The sequence below is a fragment of the Vigna radiata genome, unplaced genomic scaffold, assembly GCF_000741045.1.
Source record: "Vigna radiata var. radiata cultivar VC1973A unplaced genomic scaffold, Vradiata_ver6 scaffold_122, whole genome shotgun sequence".
Lineage (NCBI taxonomy): Eukaryota > Viridiplantae > Streptophyta > Magnoliopsida > Fabales > Fabaceae > Vigna > Vigna radiata.
Genome location: NW_014543108.1, coordinates 87086 through 104976, shown reverse-complemented (window position 1 = coordinate 104976; position 17891 = coordinate 87086). Strand labels below are relative to the sequence as shown.

Here is a 17891-nt window from a genome sequence, read left to right as displayed (position 1 = left end):
TGTTAATATTTGATGGGTTTCAAATCTTTCCTTAAACTTGTAATTTTGAACATGAAAAAAATTATGGTTTATTTGGTGCAGGGGAGGCACAGCCAATGAAGTGGGCCATGAGGTTGAGGGTCACTTTCTACTTAGCTCAAGATCTAGAATATTGCACTAGTAAAGGAAGGGGCTTGTATCATGATCTCAATGCCTATAGGATCTTGTTTGATCAGGTATAAAGGCTTTTAATAAATACATCTGAGTTCCAATTAAACCTTGTTTCTTGCTATTTTTAACTCGGGGACTGGCTTGTGTTGTATCAACAGGATGGTAATCCCAGGTTGTCCTGCTTTGGGCTCATGAAGAACAACAGAGATGNCAAGAGTTACAGTACAAACTTGGCTTTCACCCCTCATGAGTACTTACGGACTGGTAAAGGTTTTAGGGTGTTTATGCGTGGTTGTTAGATGAGTGTGTATGTACTTGATCCGGGGCACAACTGAAAGAGATCTGACGCCACTGAATCAGCCATAAAGTTGTACTATTCTGTTTGTAATACAGGATCTTTATTATCACAAAGGGTAAGGAGCCTTTGACACATCCCACTCTCCTGTGTTGTGCCTTTAAATTAAAGCACAGGATATATTTATTCAGGTAACATTGTACACTNTACTGACCATTTGACCTCTGTTATGAAATACAAAGTCATATAGTTTTTCTATTTGATATCATATACGGATATTTTGTTGGTTGTGTTTTTTACCTTGTTACATCTTTTTAAAGTATGNCATCATTAGTAGTATCTCATGCAAATGAAAGTCACGATATCTAAGTCCTGAAATCTACCATGTATCAGTCGAAGAGAACCGGAGGAGCCTGAAGATGCAACTAAAGGAAGAGATGTGTTCAATGAAAAACCTCCTNCTGATGAACTTTTGGCAGTTTCAGACATTGGAAAGTCAGTTACAACGTCACTTCCTGACAATGTGGTGAGTTATCTTTGTTTGCCTTTAAAAGGTAGGTTGAGAATTGACACTTATGTTCCAAAAGCTTACNTTTCTTATGTTATTTCAAGTCGTAATGTTAATGGAATAATTAATTCCTATTCCTATGTTTTTTTTTTTTTGTATTTGAATTATATTGTTCTGTGTAAGAGATGGAGTTAGTAGAGAAGCTATACAGAAGGAAAAAGGAAATAAGAGTCAAGGATAGAAAATAAGTTATCTGCAAGAAATTAAAAAAATAGGACCTATCCTTATTTAGTTGTCTCTGTATGTTTGCGAATACCTAAAACAACTTTGTACTGATATGTTCTCTTGTTTTTCTGATGTAATTATGTTTATAACGGTTTTGGTATTTCATCATATGGCTAATTGTGGTTACAACAATATATGTCTAATCCTTAAATAAGTGGGTTGATGTATGGTGAAGTGCATAGTGGAGTAGTGCTTATAGGTTAGTTAAACCAAATTTGAAGGCTGTCAAGCTCTGTACAGTTTGAAATGGGTTTTTTTTAATTGGATTCATGTAGGTTTTGTTTGATTTGTGATGTTTAAATGTTTAAATCGAGCATGTTAATGGTTGTATCGAGCTGTTGATTNTTGGAATCATGTTATTTAGAGTTTGACCAGTAATGTTTTAAGTTGAATCCATGTTGATGTTAAAATTGAATCTGTGATGTTTTTAAGGTGAATTCGTGTTGTTAAANATTTTTATAACTTCGTAAATCATAATTCGTGTTTTTAAGATTTTTTTTATAACTTCTACACAATAAACTCATGTTTTTCTTTATAGAGAAAGGTAGAAATCCTATAAAACTAATTGATAGATGAAAATTATGAAATGANGTTTCTACTAAAAAATTCAGTGACCCTGGAAACANAAAAAAAAAACAAAGCCCTCGTTTAATTTGTTTGCAACAAAGTTGTTTTCGACTCAGATATATTATATATCAAGTTTCTTCTAATAATTATGAATATGTGAACGTCATTAATAATCATATGTTAANATCATTAAATATTTTTGATATTGNTATTTTTATTTTCTTACAAATCTTATAGTTATAGAAGGTTCTCTATATTACCACTTGGCGACGAAATCATCTTCACATGAATCGGAACAGGGTCAAGGTNTGCTGTTAATTTTGATCTGATTGTTATCCTTTATGGTTTTGTAAAATACAGAAAAATCAATAGGGTGGCCAATATTCAATAATATTATTGTTTTTCTTCCTTCAGTACGTTTTCTTTTCTCATTTATTTTCTTTTCACTCATTCCCCCTTTCCTTTAAATTGCAGATTATTGAAACATGCCTTGTATCCATTTTAACGTCAGTGATTTAGTTTGGCATGCCACCTCTAAGAAAATGTACTCCTTGTCCTGAATCTGATCCTGCATCTGGTATTGAATGTCCTCGACCTCCTGGAATGTATTGGAATTATGTAAATGTAAGAGCCTTCTTCTATAGTGTTTCTTTGATGTGCTTTATCTAGTACTGCCACATCATCAGCATCTACTAATCAATGGGAACAAAAGTACATGAATTTAGAAGGTGCGCTGAAAGCATAGTTAGCTTTATTGATTGTTGCAATAAGATTTATATGCATAGTGTGAGAAGTATTGGTCCATTGCATTTTATATATGGTGTAAAGTAGAAACTGTAGTAGCCAAGGAAAATTTGAATAATGACTTTTAAAACTGAATTCTATTTGATTATTTTTTTATATATTATTTACAAAATGTAAGTACATGTAATTGAGTTTATTTTATTAATTTTTTTTATATTATTTCAGCAAGCTCGTGATGCAAATGAGCCAGAGTCTCCTTTGGGTACAAGATAATCATCTGATGGAAGTAACATTTAGGAAGTTTATGATATTGTTTTAGGATAAAACTATACNTAGTTTATTATGAATTGAGTAACATTTCTTTCTTTGTAACTACTTTTGTAATGAGATTACATTGACTTTTAGTCTATCTTGATGTGACTATAAAATTGTTTCTCAATTTATTTTTCTAAATTTCTTTCTATTCAAGGGCTTTTGTTGTATGGTATCTTTTTTTAATAAAAGGAATCATATTTGTTTGGTATTTAATAATTTTAGAAAAAAATTAAATTTATTTAATTTTGAAATTGAAAAAAAAAAGTTAATGGAAATAGATAGTTATTATATATTTTAATAATCATCAAACAAAAAACGATATTATATCATCAAACAAAAAAGTGACAAAAATATAAAGGAGGTTAGAAACCCCCTCAAAATAATAGTCAGTAATAGAGGAGGTTTTTACCCTCCACAGAAAAACCCCCACAAATTGAATATATAGAGGAGGTTTTTACCCTCCGCAGAAAAACCCCCGCAAATTGAATATGATACCAGGGGGCGAAAAAAACCTCTGCAGATAGTTTGTGGTGACTCAAACTGCGGGGGTTTGAAAAACCCCCGAAATTTATTTAGCGGAGGGTAAAAACCCCCGCAAATCGAAAAAAAAACCCCCTCTAAATAAGCTTTTTTTTTGTAGTGTTACTTGATTTAGAGCTCATTCTAAGCCTCAAAGGGTGTGTTTTACTATCAAATTTAAGTATGAAAATAATGGATTTTAGACCGTTATCACAATTGAACACAAGAACAATAAACCCAAACTTCTACTCATGAACCCAACTTCAACACTACCATTTCTTCAAGTTTCTTTGCAAGAAAGGAAAATGAAAACCAAGCTATCAATTCCAGCTCTTTTCAACCATAATAACAACCCCAAGATTTGGTTCCATCCTTGTTTCAAACATCAAAACCGAAAAACAAGAAGAAAGAGCCCAAACCACAACACTCACACATCAACTTAAGCTCTCTTCAACCCAAAACTCACATAAAACTCCATTTTTATCATCCAACCAACCAAAATGAAATGAAAATCGAGAGGAACAACAGCAAAGGGAGAGGAAAACGAAATATAAAGTTACTCAACCCCAACATCCACCATGGAAATGCAAAGGCAAGCTCCAAAACTCAAGCTTCAAGCATCAAGAACAAGCAAATGGAAGTAGAAATGAATGATTTTTCACCTTCAATGAGCTAAGATAACCAAGAGTGAGTTAAAAGACAAAGAAAATCTGCATCTTGTTCATTGAAATGGCTCCAAACCGAAAACACCATTCTCCTCTAAAAACTGAGATCCTCCCTAAAAAATTGGGTTCACAATGAATTAAAACCCTAACCTAAAAGGCATATGTCCTACACATGGGTTTATTTACAAAAATGCCCCCAAAAGGGTCCAAAACACATAATTCTAATTAAGGACTTCTAGAAAACGAAATTACAACTTTAATTAAAATCTAAATGACTAAATGTTGAGCCTTTGAGTGTGTCACGTCATGTACCAATGTTCCAGATGATGTTTCCAAAACTTCCCTACAACCAGAAATGCACTTATTAAGCTTAGAAAATCCAAATTAGCACAATTACGAATTTCTGACCAAATTAAGCAGAATTTGGAAAACGGGAAATAACAGACAATTAAACACAATTCCCTGGTTTATTTAAGTGCAATAAACTAAATATAGTTCAAGAAATAACGACTCATCAGAGATTCGTAATGTCTCCCAAGCACAGCAGCTTTGTGATTTCTGTGGTGGTGACCATATCAATGGTCAATATGCTATACCGTCAAACCTTACTATGACGGATGCTAATGCTTCTTCAAAAGAACCACTTGGTATGGTGGAGAATGTGACTGTGCATGTGGAGCACCTAGAGTTCTTGGTGGTTTTTTTAGTTATTTGCATGGAAAATGATGAGAGGATTCCAATGATTCTTGGAAGACCTTTCATGGCAACTTCAAAGATGTTTATTAGTGTGCATAATGGAAGAATTATGATGAAAGACCATGAACGTGTGCTATTATATAATGGCGCTAAAGAAAATAATGTTATACTTAAAAAGAGAGCCAAAATAAAAAGACAAGAAGAGAAACTGCATCTGAAGATAGCACAACAGGTACTGAAAGGAGGAACAATTCACTCAGAAGATACATCACTTGCACGTGGTTCACAGGTAAGATTCAAGAATAGAAAGTGGATTGTGAACAAAATTAAAGAAAATGGAGTAGTTGAGATTAGAAGACCATACTCCAAAGCCATCAGAAGAGTGGACAAAAGGCATTTGATGAGCTGGGTAGATGAAGATCCCAATCGGGATGGGAAGACATGATGTTATCTTATTAAATCCCAATTTTTGTAAAACATTTTTAGTTTTAGGTTTATTTTATTTTGAACTTGTAATTCTCTGGATTTTTAAACATTTTTGGGTAGCATCTACTGAGGGATGCTAAAGATTTAGGTATCTAGTGAAGGATACCAGGAAGGTACACCTACTGATGGGTGTTGGTAAGAAGGCACTTACTGATGAGTGCTAGACAGGTTTGGGTCAGGCTCGTGATGTTAAACAAGTGCTACCTGGGAGGCAATCTAGTTGATTATATCTGTTTTTAACTCTGTGTTAAGTGCATTGCATATTTGAATGTTGCATTTGAGAGGGGAAAGGTATGTAATTGAAAAATTGAAGGTTGAAATCAAGTGTTACAAGTTTAGATTGCTTAAAAGCAAGCAAAGAAGAGATGAAGAAAATTTTGGCCAAACCGCTGAGCGGTTGCAGCATAAACTGGTCTCGGTTTTTCTTAAAGCTGAGCGGTTTTTTAGATTTTGGCACTTTAAAACCTTTTCTTTGCAGTTCGCCCAAGCGGTATTCTTAAGCCCTGACACTTCTCTTTCACTTTCAAGAGCTTTCTAAAGAGATTTTCCCACTTTTCTCATCACCCATTCACAAAAATCTTAATTTTCTCCACTATCTTGTCAAAGTTTGGGGTTTTTGTTGAGGGTTGTGCATTAAAGAAGGCATTCATCATCAATTAGGAGCAAGTTTAGCAAGAATCTGAGATCTCCACTCAAGTAAGTTGTGCAATTTCATTCTTAGGGTTTCTAATTGAACTTTGTTGAAGAACATGCTTAGGAACATGATAAATTAGGGCTTTTGATTTCTATGCATGATTTGATGAAATAGAAACTGTTGGAACCGATTGAATTGCATTAAATTGATCAGGAATGGTGGATTTAGTGTTATAGTGGAGATTAGGACCTTTGAAAGAGGGATTTTGAAAACCCAACCGAAAACCGCTGAGCGGTCTGCCTGATCGTTGAGCGGAATTCATCTGGTTTTGGGGTTTTTAATTTTTGAGATGCTTGGATGCTAAGGGGCCTTGTTTTCCCTTATTAATGGACTATGCGTGTTCTGGAAAATGTAATTGATGATTTACTAACCTCAAATGATAAATTTCTGTGATGTTATTTGATTTATTTGATACAAGAATGTCATCCTCAAGAAGAGTGAAGACTATGGGCAACAACAGAAAGGAGCTAGAAAGGCCAAGGAGATTCTATTCATCTAGGTTCCTTTCCAAGAAGCATGAGGAGCATTACATGACTGTACAGGAGAGGCGTTTATTGATGGAGAGGAAGGCCATGTATATTCCAGACTGGGCACTGAAGTTTAGATTGGAGATTGAGAGGCGAGGCTGGGAGAGAGTGACTACCTATCCTGCACCAGCTAGCATTGAGCTGGTAAAGGAATTCTATGTGAACGCCTTGCCCAGAGGAGGAGTATCAGCTGGGAGGTCATGAGATATGTGAGGGGACAAATCATCAGATACGACCCTGACACTATCAACAGCTTCCCGGGTACTGAGTGGCCAGGAGAGTAGTGTAGGTATGTTGATCTTACAGGGGAGTACAGGGATTGTGAGGACATTGAGAGGGTGATGTGCATCCCCGGGAGACACTTTCAGAGGAACCCTAAAGGAGTGCCAGTCAACTTCAGTAGGGTAGATTTGACTCCCCTGGCGAAGTACTGAATGGCATTCACTCATGCCAACATACAGCCATGCTCCTATGTTTTCAACATTACCATGCATCGGATTCCCTTCATCTACTGCATGTTGAGGTAGATGGATGTTAACGTTAGTGAAATCATCGCCAATGAAATTCAGAGTTGCGCTACTACTGTTAGTAGTAGGATACTGCTGGGACATACGTCCCTAATTACATACTTGTGCCAGCAGGCTAGGGTGGACACTACAGTTCCACCTTATGAGAGGCCGAGGAGAGCTATTGATGCCTCCTATTATCGTCAGTTTTGTGGAGGTGATCTGCCAGCTGGAGCAGTTCCTAGGAGACGTTCTAGGAGAGCAGCAGCTCAGCAGGAGGATGCACCTACAAACGCACCGGCACAACACGTTGAGCCTTTCCAGATGAGGGACATGTATATGTCCATGATGGAGGCTAGGATGGAGTCTCTTCGCATAGGGCAGGTAGCTACTGCAAAGATGGTTATAGGATTGTATGACATGCCACCAGTGTACAGGTTGACTATGGACGAGTTCCATAGTACGATGGCTTGGCCTCAGGAGCAGGTACAGGGCAGTGTGTCTAGAGTAGCTGGAGCACCACACAGAGATGAGGATGATCAAGAGGATGATGATTTTGAGGATGGAGAGGAGGGTGATGAGTACGACTTAGATGAGGACATGGACTGATAGGGCATCTACTCACGGATGCCAGCACTTGGACATGGATTTTTCTTTTTCTTTTGTACTTTGGATTTGTAGAATAGGTTGAACTTTATTTTTGTGTCTATGCTTGGCTTGTACATTGGTTCTGATAATGGTTTGATGATGATATTGCATGATGAGTTATTCGATGATGATTGAATGTGGCTAATGATTGAGACTGTGTGCATGTTGATATCCAGGTATGGTTCACTAACTATGTTAACATATGTGTTGTGATTTTTGATTGTGATTATGATGCTAAAGCAGAGTGTATGAATGATGTGTGAGAAAGCATGTTTTGTGAGGTATTGAGCTCTAGATTTTTCATTGATATATGTACTGTGCACAGGGAAGCATGAATGATATTGCCTGAGTCTTTATAATTGATTGAATTGCATGTTTATGTCATATGATCAAAGGCCATGTTTGGAAGCCTTTACTTAGCCAAATTTTTACCCAAAGTGATTAAATGTATATACCCTTTTTGAACCTTAGCCTTAAACAGGATGAAAACCCTTGTTTTGAATTAAATACCTTGAGTTGGGTTGAGAATAATTGTATGTATTGAAAAGGTTAAAGTTTGGGGTTGTTTGGGGAAAGTTAAAAGGCAAAAGAAAAGTATTGAGCTCAAGTTTTGAAAAAGAAAAATGCATGAGAAAAGAAAAAGAAGAAAAGAAAAAGCGTGAAAGATGAGCTCAATAAAAAAAGGGAAGAAGTTGGGAGTAAGTGAGATTGGTAAAAGAGAGAGTTTGTACTTGAACTTTGAATGTTTAAATAACTCTTTTGACTCAAGGATTTTGTGATCTAGAAAAACCAATTTTTCTTGTTAACACGGTCTCATTATAAGCCTTGGAAAAGTCCTTGTGATGACGTTTGCATGTGAGAATGTTGATTGTTTTAGATGAAGGGCAATTTTGTTTTATGTGACATGTAAATAGTTGAGAATGGAGTGTCCTCCTAAACACTTGAGTGATTGAGTGAAACACTTGCTTGGTGAGAATTGTTGAAATCCATGTTTACATCTATGCTTAGTAGATCGATCAATCATGAATAAAACATCTGTTGGAAAATATTTGATTATGTGAATTGAAATGGATTGAAAGCATACATGCATCTTGATAAGATTCCACAGATAATTTGAATTGAATCATAACTTGTCATGAGGAAAATGAGTTTTGAAAATATTGAACTATTTGATGAAGAAGTGGAAAGCCATGTTTTGTTTTGTTTGTTTGAGGACAAGCAAAGTTCTAAGTTTGGGGTCGTGATAACGGTCTAAAAACCGTTATTTCCATGCTTAAATATGATATCAAAACACACCCTTTGTGGCTTAGAATGAGCTTAAAATAATGTAAAACACATAGTTAAGTCATGAGAGAGTCAAAAGTTGGTTTTAGAGATATTATGCTTGTTTTTGCATTGTTTTTCAGGGTTTTGATGAGAATTGAAGATGAAAGTGAATTAAGATGGACTTAGACTCAAGAAAGAGGAAGAAAACAAAAGAAAAGAAGAGTTTATGAACCGCTCAGTGGCCAAAATCAGCGCTAAGCGGTCAGAGCGGTTAGAGGCAAACCGCTCAGCGGTAAAACTGACCGTTGAGCAGTAGTGCGGCTAAGAGGCAAATCGCTGAGCGGTTCACTTAGGCGCTGAGCGATTATCTGTTTTTATTTCGCATAGATTCTGTTACCTTTTTGGTCTATAAATAGAGCCAGTGTGATTCAAATTGTAATCTTTTGGCCAACAGAGACGTCTAGAGCTGTTCTACACACCTTGGAGGAGGTTCCTTGGATTCTTAGGCTCCAATCTACCTAATTTAGGGTTTATTCTTCCATTCTTTTATTATTTCATCTAGATTCACCATGGTGATGAAGGTTGAAAAACAATTATTTTCATATGTCATTTTAGACCAAATTACTCCCTTCACTACTTAGAATGAGCTTAGAATCAAGCAAAACTTAATAAATGAGTCTGTAGAGAGTCAAAAGCTATTTTTATTATGCTTGTTTTGCATTGTTTTGTAGCATTTTTGAGAAAGTGAAGAATGGAGTTGAAGATGAAGGTCTTAGACTCAAGAAAAGGGAACAAAAATGACGAAATGAAGAGTCGACGTACCGCCCGGCGGCAAATTACATCGCTAGGCGGTCCAGTGGGAGGAGTTGGCACCCGGCGGTGCAGCCAAGCGGATTTGCGATTAGAGGAAAACCGCACGGCGGTAGACCCCTGCCGCCGGACGGTAGTACGACTTGAGGGATAATCATTTGACCATCTTTGGTGAGATTTGCAACACTGTTAAGATAAACGGTGTCTCAGATGACAGGGTCAGACTCAACCTGTTTCCTTTCTCTCTTGGAGGAAATGCAAAGGATTGGTTGCACTCATTCCCTGAAGGAACTTTCAGAACTTGGGAGGCTGTGGCACACCAATTTGTTACTAAATTATTTCCACCTGCAAGGATCAGTCAAGGGAAGCTGGAGATTTCTGCATTTAAACAAGGAAGTGAAGAAACTCGTGGACGGGCTTGGAACAGATTTAAAGGCTTGTTGAGAAAGACCCTAGTCCATGGGTTCGATAGGACTTCATATTTGCTTGCTTTCCTTGGAGGCTTGTGCCTTCAGTCTAAGATGGTGTTAGATGCTTCAACTGGAGGCAGTATTTGTAGGAAGACTGAGGATGAAGCTTATGATTTGATAGAACTTATGGCTGACAATGAAGAAGCACATGGTGCGCGTGTTGATGCTATTCAGGAAGTTTCAATGGTTCAAAATAATGTGATTACATAGCAGTTGGAGGAAGTGACAAGAATACTTGCTGAGTTATCGCATGCAGTTATAGAAGCTTTAAAGGCCCCACAAACACTTCATTTCAAACCTATTCCGAGAAGTACGAAATCCGAAGAAACTTTCCAGATAATTATGAAGAGAAGTGTATTTGCTGTTGACTGCAAGGAGAAAGGTAGGGGGAAGAAGCATGTGAGATTGTTACTAGAAGTGGAAAAATTCTAAAAGAAAGAGAGGTTGATAAAGAAGTAAGTATAGAAGAAGAAAAGGATCAAAGGGAGGAAGATGAGATAGAAAAAAATATGTTGAACAAGAAGCAAAAAGAAGAAGCTGAGAAGTTCAAAGATAATGAGTACGAAAAACCACTGCCATACCCAAAAATATATTCCAGAAAAGAGAAAAAGAGACAATTCGATCGTTTAATGGAGATTTTCAAGAAATTAGAAATAACTATTCCATTCTCGGAGGCACTCCAGCAGATACCATCTTATTCAGAATTTTTGAAAGAGATCATTACGAAAAAGAGAAATTATGTCGAAAAAGAAACAATTGAGGTAGAAGGGAACTGCAGTGCTATCATTCAAAGGTCATTACCTCCTAAATCACCCGATCCAGGGAGCTTCACTATTCCTTGTGCTATTGGAGAGTTAGAGGTTGGGAAAGCTTTGATTGACCTATGAGCCAGTATAAATCTGATGCCTCTGTCCATGTTCAAAAAGTTAAAACGAGTAGAGATCAAACAAACAAGAATGGTTCTTCTATTAGCTGATAGATCCCTCAAATATCCTTATGGAGTTACTGAAGATGTGATTGTTAAGGTTGATAAATTTTTATTTCCTGTGGATTTTGTTATTATGGAGATGGAAGAAAATGGAGATGCACCTTTAATTCTTGGAAGACCCTTCATGAAAACTGCCAGAATTGTTATTGATGTTGAAAAAGGGAAGCTTAAGGTCCAGGTGCAAGATGAAGAGGTGAACTTTGATGTGTTTCAAGCCATGTCACATCCTAAAGATGACAAGTCATGCTTTTAGATAGACTTTGTGGAGGAACTCTGTATGAGACAAGAAAATAGAGTTCGTAACGTGTCCATGTTAGAAAGAACTTTGACTAATGAATGTGAGGATCTAAACGAGGAAGAAGATAAACTACATCAGAAATGTGTACAGGAATTGGAAGCAGCAAAAGAAGTTCCACCAGAAAAAGCACTCTTTGAATAGATGGAGCTTACAGAAAAAGCTTCAGACAGCAAGATTGAACTGAAGGAATTGCCATCACATCTGAAATATGTGTTTTTGGAGGACAATGGGAGAAAACTTGTCATTATTAGTGCTTCATTATCTCCGGAGGAAGAAAGAAAATTGGTGGGGGTTCTAAAAGCGAACAAAGGTGCCATCGGCTGGTCAATTGCTGATCTCAAAGGTATAAGTCCAACTTATTGTATGCATAGAATTTTGATGGAAGACGATTATAAGCCTGTAGCTCAACCACAAAGGAGACTTAATCTTGTCATGAAAGAAGTTGTGAGAAAAGAGGTATTGAAGTTGTTAGAAGAAGGAATTATATATCCAATTTTTGATAGCAAATGGGTAAGCCCAGTTCAAGTTGTACCAAAGAAAGGAGGGATGACTGTCATTCATAATGAAATGAATGAGCTTATTCCTACAAGGACAGTCACTGCGTAGCGGATGTGCATTGACTATTGGAGATTAAATACAGCCACCCGGAAAGATCATTTTCCCTTACCTTTCATGGATCAGATGTTAGAAAGATTGGTGGGGCAAGCTTATTATTACTTCCTTGATGGATATTCTGGTTATAACCAAATTGTGGTTGACCCTGAAGACCAAGAGAAAACAGCTTTTACCTTTCCATTTGGTATATTTGCCTACAGAAAAATGTCGTTTGGTTTATGTAACGCCCCCGCTACTTTCCAGAGGTGTATGCAAACAATCTTTGCTAATTTTATGGAAAAAAGCATCGAAATCTTTATGGACAATTTTTCAGTTTTTGGAGATACTTTTCGAAGACCCTTGACTAATTTGGATGCAGTTCTCAAACGACGTGTTCAAACAAATCTTGTTCTGAACTGGGAAAAATGTCATTTCATGGTTACAGAAGGTATCGTGTTGGGCCACAAAATTTTTGCCAACGGGGTCGAAGTTGATAGAGCAAAGGTTGAGGTGATTGAAAAACTCCGACCACCAACAAATGTAAAAGGAGTTCGAAGTTTCCTTGGTCATGCGGGATTCTATCGACGATTTATTAAGGATTTTTCAAAGATTGCGAAGCCTTTAAGTATTTGCTTGGTAAAGAGACACCATTTGTTATGAGTCCAGAATGTTTCCAAGCTTTTGATATTCTGAAGAAGACATTGATTTCTGCTACAGTGATTGTGGCTCCAGATTGGGATAAAGAGTTTGAACTTATGTGCGATGCTAGTGACTATGCCATAGGTGTTGTGCTGAGACAAAGAAGAGGAAAGATGTTTCATGCTATTTACTATGCTAGCAAAGTGCTGAATGAGGCTCAACTGAATTATGCTACCACAGAAAAAGAATTATTGGCCACAGTTTACTCATTGGAGAAATTTAGATCCTATTTCATTGGATCTAAGGTGATCATTTATACCGATTATGCTGCTATAAAGTATTTACTGACAAAACCTGATTCGAAGCCAAGATTAATTAGATGGGTACTTCTGCTACAAGAATTTGACATAGAAATTCATGACAAAAAGGGGAGTGAAAATGTGATTGCTGATCATTTATCCCGGTTAGTCAATGATGAAGTAACAAGCAAGGAGAAAGAAATCTGGGAATCATTTTCAGATGAAGCTCTTTTGTATAATCAGCAAAGACCCTGGTTTGCTGATTTAGCCAACTTCAAAGTCGCACATGTTATTCCGGAAGGATTCAACTGGCAACAGAAAAATAAGTTTTTACATGATGCCAAACAATTCATTTGGGATGATCCATATTTATTGAAGATAGGAGCAGATAATCTGTTGAGAAGATGTGTTACTGAAGCAGAAGCAGAAGATATTTTGTAGCATTGTCACAATTCTCCTTATGCAGGTCATTATAATGGATAGCGCACTGCCGCAAAAATTTTACATGCAGGATTTTATTGGCCGACTTTGTTTAAAGATGCTCATAATCATGCTCGGAGCTGTGACAAATGCCAAAGGACAGGGACCATCTCAAGAAGGCATGAGATGCCACTGCAGGGCATTTTGGAAGTTGAAGTTTATGATTGCTGGGGTATTGACTTTGTGGGACAATTTCCTCCGTCATTTAATAATGAATCTATTTTGGTAGTTGTTAATTATATGAGTAAGTGGGTTGAAGCTGTAGCATGTCCTAAGAATGATTCTAACACTGTGATAAAATTCTTAAAAAGACAAATCTTTTCACGTTTTGGAACTCCCAGGATTCTCATCAGTGATGGGGGAGCTCACTTCTGCAATGCTCAGCTAGCTAAGGTACTTAAGCATTATGGGGTGAAACATAAGGTAACTGCACCTTATCATCCGCAGACAAACGGCCAAGCTGAAGTTTCTAACAGGGAAATCAAAAGAATTTTAGAAGAGACTTTCACTTTTTCAAGAAAAGATTAAGCACAGAAGTTAGACGATGCTCTCCGGGCATATAGAACTGCCATGAAAACTTCTATGGGGTTACCGCCTTTTCAGTTAGTCTATGGAAAAGCATGTCATTTGCCAGTTGAAATGGAGCACAAAGCTTGGTGGGCTTTGAAATTTTTGAATATTGACCCAGATAAAGCTCAAAGCAAACGAGGCAACCAGCTGCTAGAACTTGAAGAAATGCAGCTGCATGCCTACGAGTCATCCAGGACTTACAAAGATAAGGTGAAATTCTATAATGACAACAAGTTGATTACGAGAACTTTTCATCCAGGGGATTTGGTTCTATTATATAATTCGCGGCTAAAGTTATTCCCCGGGAAACTGAAATCGAAATGGTCGGGACCTTTTGTGGTGAGACGTGTATTCCAAAGTGGAGCAGTGGAATTAAAATATTCGAATGATGACGATTAGCAACGGAGCTGGATAGTGAATGGCCAAAGGCTCAAACATTATGTGGGAGGAGATGTTGAGCAATTCGCCTCAGTCATGATGTTGGTAGACCCATGAGGTTTGGGTCAGGCTCGTGACGTTAAACAAGCGCTACTAGGAGGCAACCTAGTTTTCTCTCTTTCACTTTCGCTTTTTAAATTCCTAGAATAGGTTGAATTTTAATTTCAGTGTGTATTCTTGGCTTGAATACTTTTTCTGAAAATGTTTGACTGAATAATTTGCATGATGAGACTATTTGATGATGATTTAATGTGGATGATAATTGAGCTGCATTGCATGTTGATATTCTATGAAACAGATGGGTGATGAATTATGATTGTGGTTATGATGCTACGCAGGGTGTATGAATGAATCTTGTGTGAGAAAGCATGTTGTGTGAGGTATTGAGCTCCAGAGTTTTCATTGTTGTATGTATTGTTCACTGGAAAGCATGAATGATATTGCCTTAATCTGGATGATTGATTGAATTGCATGTGAATGTCATATGATCAAGGCCATTTTTGAAAATCTTTCTCAAGCCAAATTTTCACCCAAAGTGCTTGAAAATAGTATACCCTTTTTGAACCTTAGCCTTAAACANGATGTGAACCCTTGTCTTGAAATTCTTTACCTTGAGTTGGGATGAGCTTAATTGTATGCGATGAAAAGGTTCAAGTTTGGGGTTGCATGGGGGAAATTGAAAAGCAATTGTAAAGCATTGACCTCAAAGGTTGAGAAAGAAAAATGCATGTTAAAAAGAAAAGAAAAGAATAAAAGCATGAAGATGGGCTCAATGCAAAAGAAAAGGGAAAAAAGTTGGGAATGAGTGAGATTGGTGAGGAAGAGAGTTGTGCTTAAATGTTGAATACTATGATAGCTCTCTTGACTCAAGGATTTTGTATTCCAGAAAAAACAATTCTTCTTGTTAGCCCAACCTCATTACAAGCCTTGGAAAAGTCCTTTTGATGGCATTTTCATGTAAAGATGTTGATTGCTTGAGATGAATCGCAATTTTATTTCTTATGACTTGTGAATGATAGAAAGTTGGAGTGTCACCCTAAACACTTGAGTGATTGAGTGAAACACTTGCTTGGTATGAATTATTAATTTTCATTAGTGCATTTTTGCTTAGTGGATTGGTCATTTATAATGTGTAACATCTGTTGTGCGATCTATGGACTGAACTAGATTGAAAGCATGCATGCATCTTAATTTGATTTCACTGAAGATTNGAGATTGAGTAGTGTTTGTCATGTACTTTAGGAGTGTTGAATCATTGGATGAAATAGTATAAAGCCAAGCTCTGTTTTGTTTGCTGTTTTGTTTTGTTTGCTTGAGGACAAGCAAAGTTCTAAGTTTGGGGTGGTGATGAAGGTTCAAAAACAGTTATTTTTGTCAACACCCAATTTTGTCCAGGAAAGTAAATAATCAATATTAAAGAAAATAATAATCTTCCTCAATGCAGGGCACATCATTTTAGAATGTTTTTGAAATATTTGTTTAACATGGTAATAATTTGAATCATATTATGGCATTAATGGTAAGCAATAATAACAAATATATTGATATAATTTGCTGCATCAGTTTATTCCTGAAGAGAAAGAAATAAGATCCTTTTTAAATGGGCAAATTTTCTGGCAATTATTATAATCTTTGTCACAAATTTTATTTGATTGCAATCAAGACCATTTCTTTCCTTATTTTGCTAATTGTCAATTAATTCGTCATTAAGGCAAGATCACATTAATATTACAATATGTGCCTATAAATACACACTCTATGGAAGGGAAAAAGAGTACTGAAAAAAATAGGAAAAAAACCTAGAGATTATAGAATTTGAAAGAAAGAGTATAGAGAAAAATAAGTTCTCACACCCAAGGGGTCTGTCAACAACAACCACCTGAGAAAGCACTAAGGGAATTCCAGAAGCTAAAAGGTATGTCACCTCTACACTCTTATTTTTCTCTTTTTATTATACTTTGAAATTTTCTTCCAAAGATACTTTTTTTACGCGCAGATAATGTTTTCTTAAAAATCATAATTTTTTTAATTTAAGTACGCATTGGACTATGGCTTGTTTCTTCTTCTTCTTTTTTCTTAAAATATAAAGCAAAATACAAAATTATTTAAAACCAAAAAAGGGTTAATTTTTGTTAAACTAAATATTTTTATCAAAATTACACGATCTCTTATTTCCGGGCTTTTCAAAAATATAAATCAATCCATTTTTTTTAAACAAACTCACAAACCTTTTTCTAGATAAAGAACTACGTGAGCCCTGATTGTCCATTAATGGATATACGTAGGACCAAGGTCAATCCTTGCCGGGTTCATAAAAATAAAAAATATTTTTTTTGTTTCTTAATAATTTATTTTTATTTCTATTTACTTTATTTTTTGGGGGAAAATTAATATTTTTGAAAACCACATTAATTTTATACATTTAATTAAAGGTACTACCTTTGGCAGGCGCGGTAGGGTGCTAATACATTCCCTACGTGTAACCGATTCCCAAACTTAAAATCTCTTTTTTCGTAGACCATGCTTTTTTATTTTAGGGTTTTTCCATATTTTTTCATAATAAATTATAGTGGCGACTCCAAAATATTTTCTAAAACCGTTTGTTTTTTCGGTTCGCCGTCCCGTCGCGATCCCGGTTGCGACAATTTTCATATGTCATTTTAGACCAAATTACTTCCTTTATTGCTTAGAATGAGCTTAGAATCAAGCAAAACTCAATAAATGAGTCTGTAGAGAGTCAAAAGTTATTTTTAGCGATATTATGCTTGTTTTGCATTGTTTTGTAGCATTTTTGAGAAAGTGAAGAATGGAGTTGAAGATGAAGGTCTTAGACTCAAGAAAAGGGAAGAAAAATGAAGAAATGAAGAGTCGACGTACCGCTCGGTGACAAATTACACCGTTGGGTGGTCTAGTGCGAGGAGTTGGCACCAGGTGGTGCAGCCAAGCGAATTTGGGATTAGAGGCAAACCGCCGGGCGATAGACCCCTACCGCCGGGAGGTAATGCGGCTTGACGGAAATCGCCAGGCGGAACAAGTGTGACGCCGGGCGGTTGTCTTCTGGGCTTGGGCCTGTTTTCTGTGACGCTCCTCAGCTATTGTTGTGATTTCAATCTCATTCTTTGGACAGAAGGGGGCGGCCAGACCTAATTTCACTCTCTCAAGAGGATCTCTTGGATGCCTAGGCTCCATTTCTTCTTATCTAGGGTTTGCTTTTCCATTCTTCATCCATTTTTCATCTAGATTCACCATGACAATGGTGAACTAAACCCTATTGTTGTCGAGGGCAACAATGTAATCTTTTGATACTCTCTTTTATTGAAACTCTTGTTTATTTATATGGTTTCCATATGCTTTGATTATTAATTGTTGGGTTCTCATCTATGCTTAATGCTTTTATTGTTTAACTCATTTGATAACTGTTGTTTGTCTTTATT

At 36.5% G+C, this 17891-nt stretch overlaps 1 pseudogene; it reads left to right on the top strand.

The window, feature by feature from the left end:
* LOC106752968 overlaps positions 1-17891 on the top strand; it is a 192900-nt pseudogene that overhangs the window by 162489 nt on the left and 12520 nt on the right.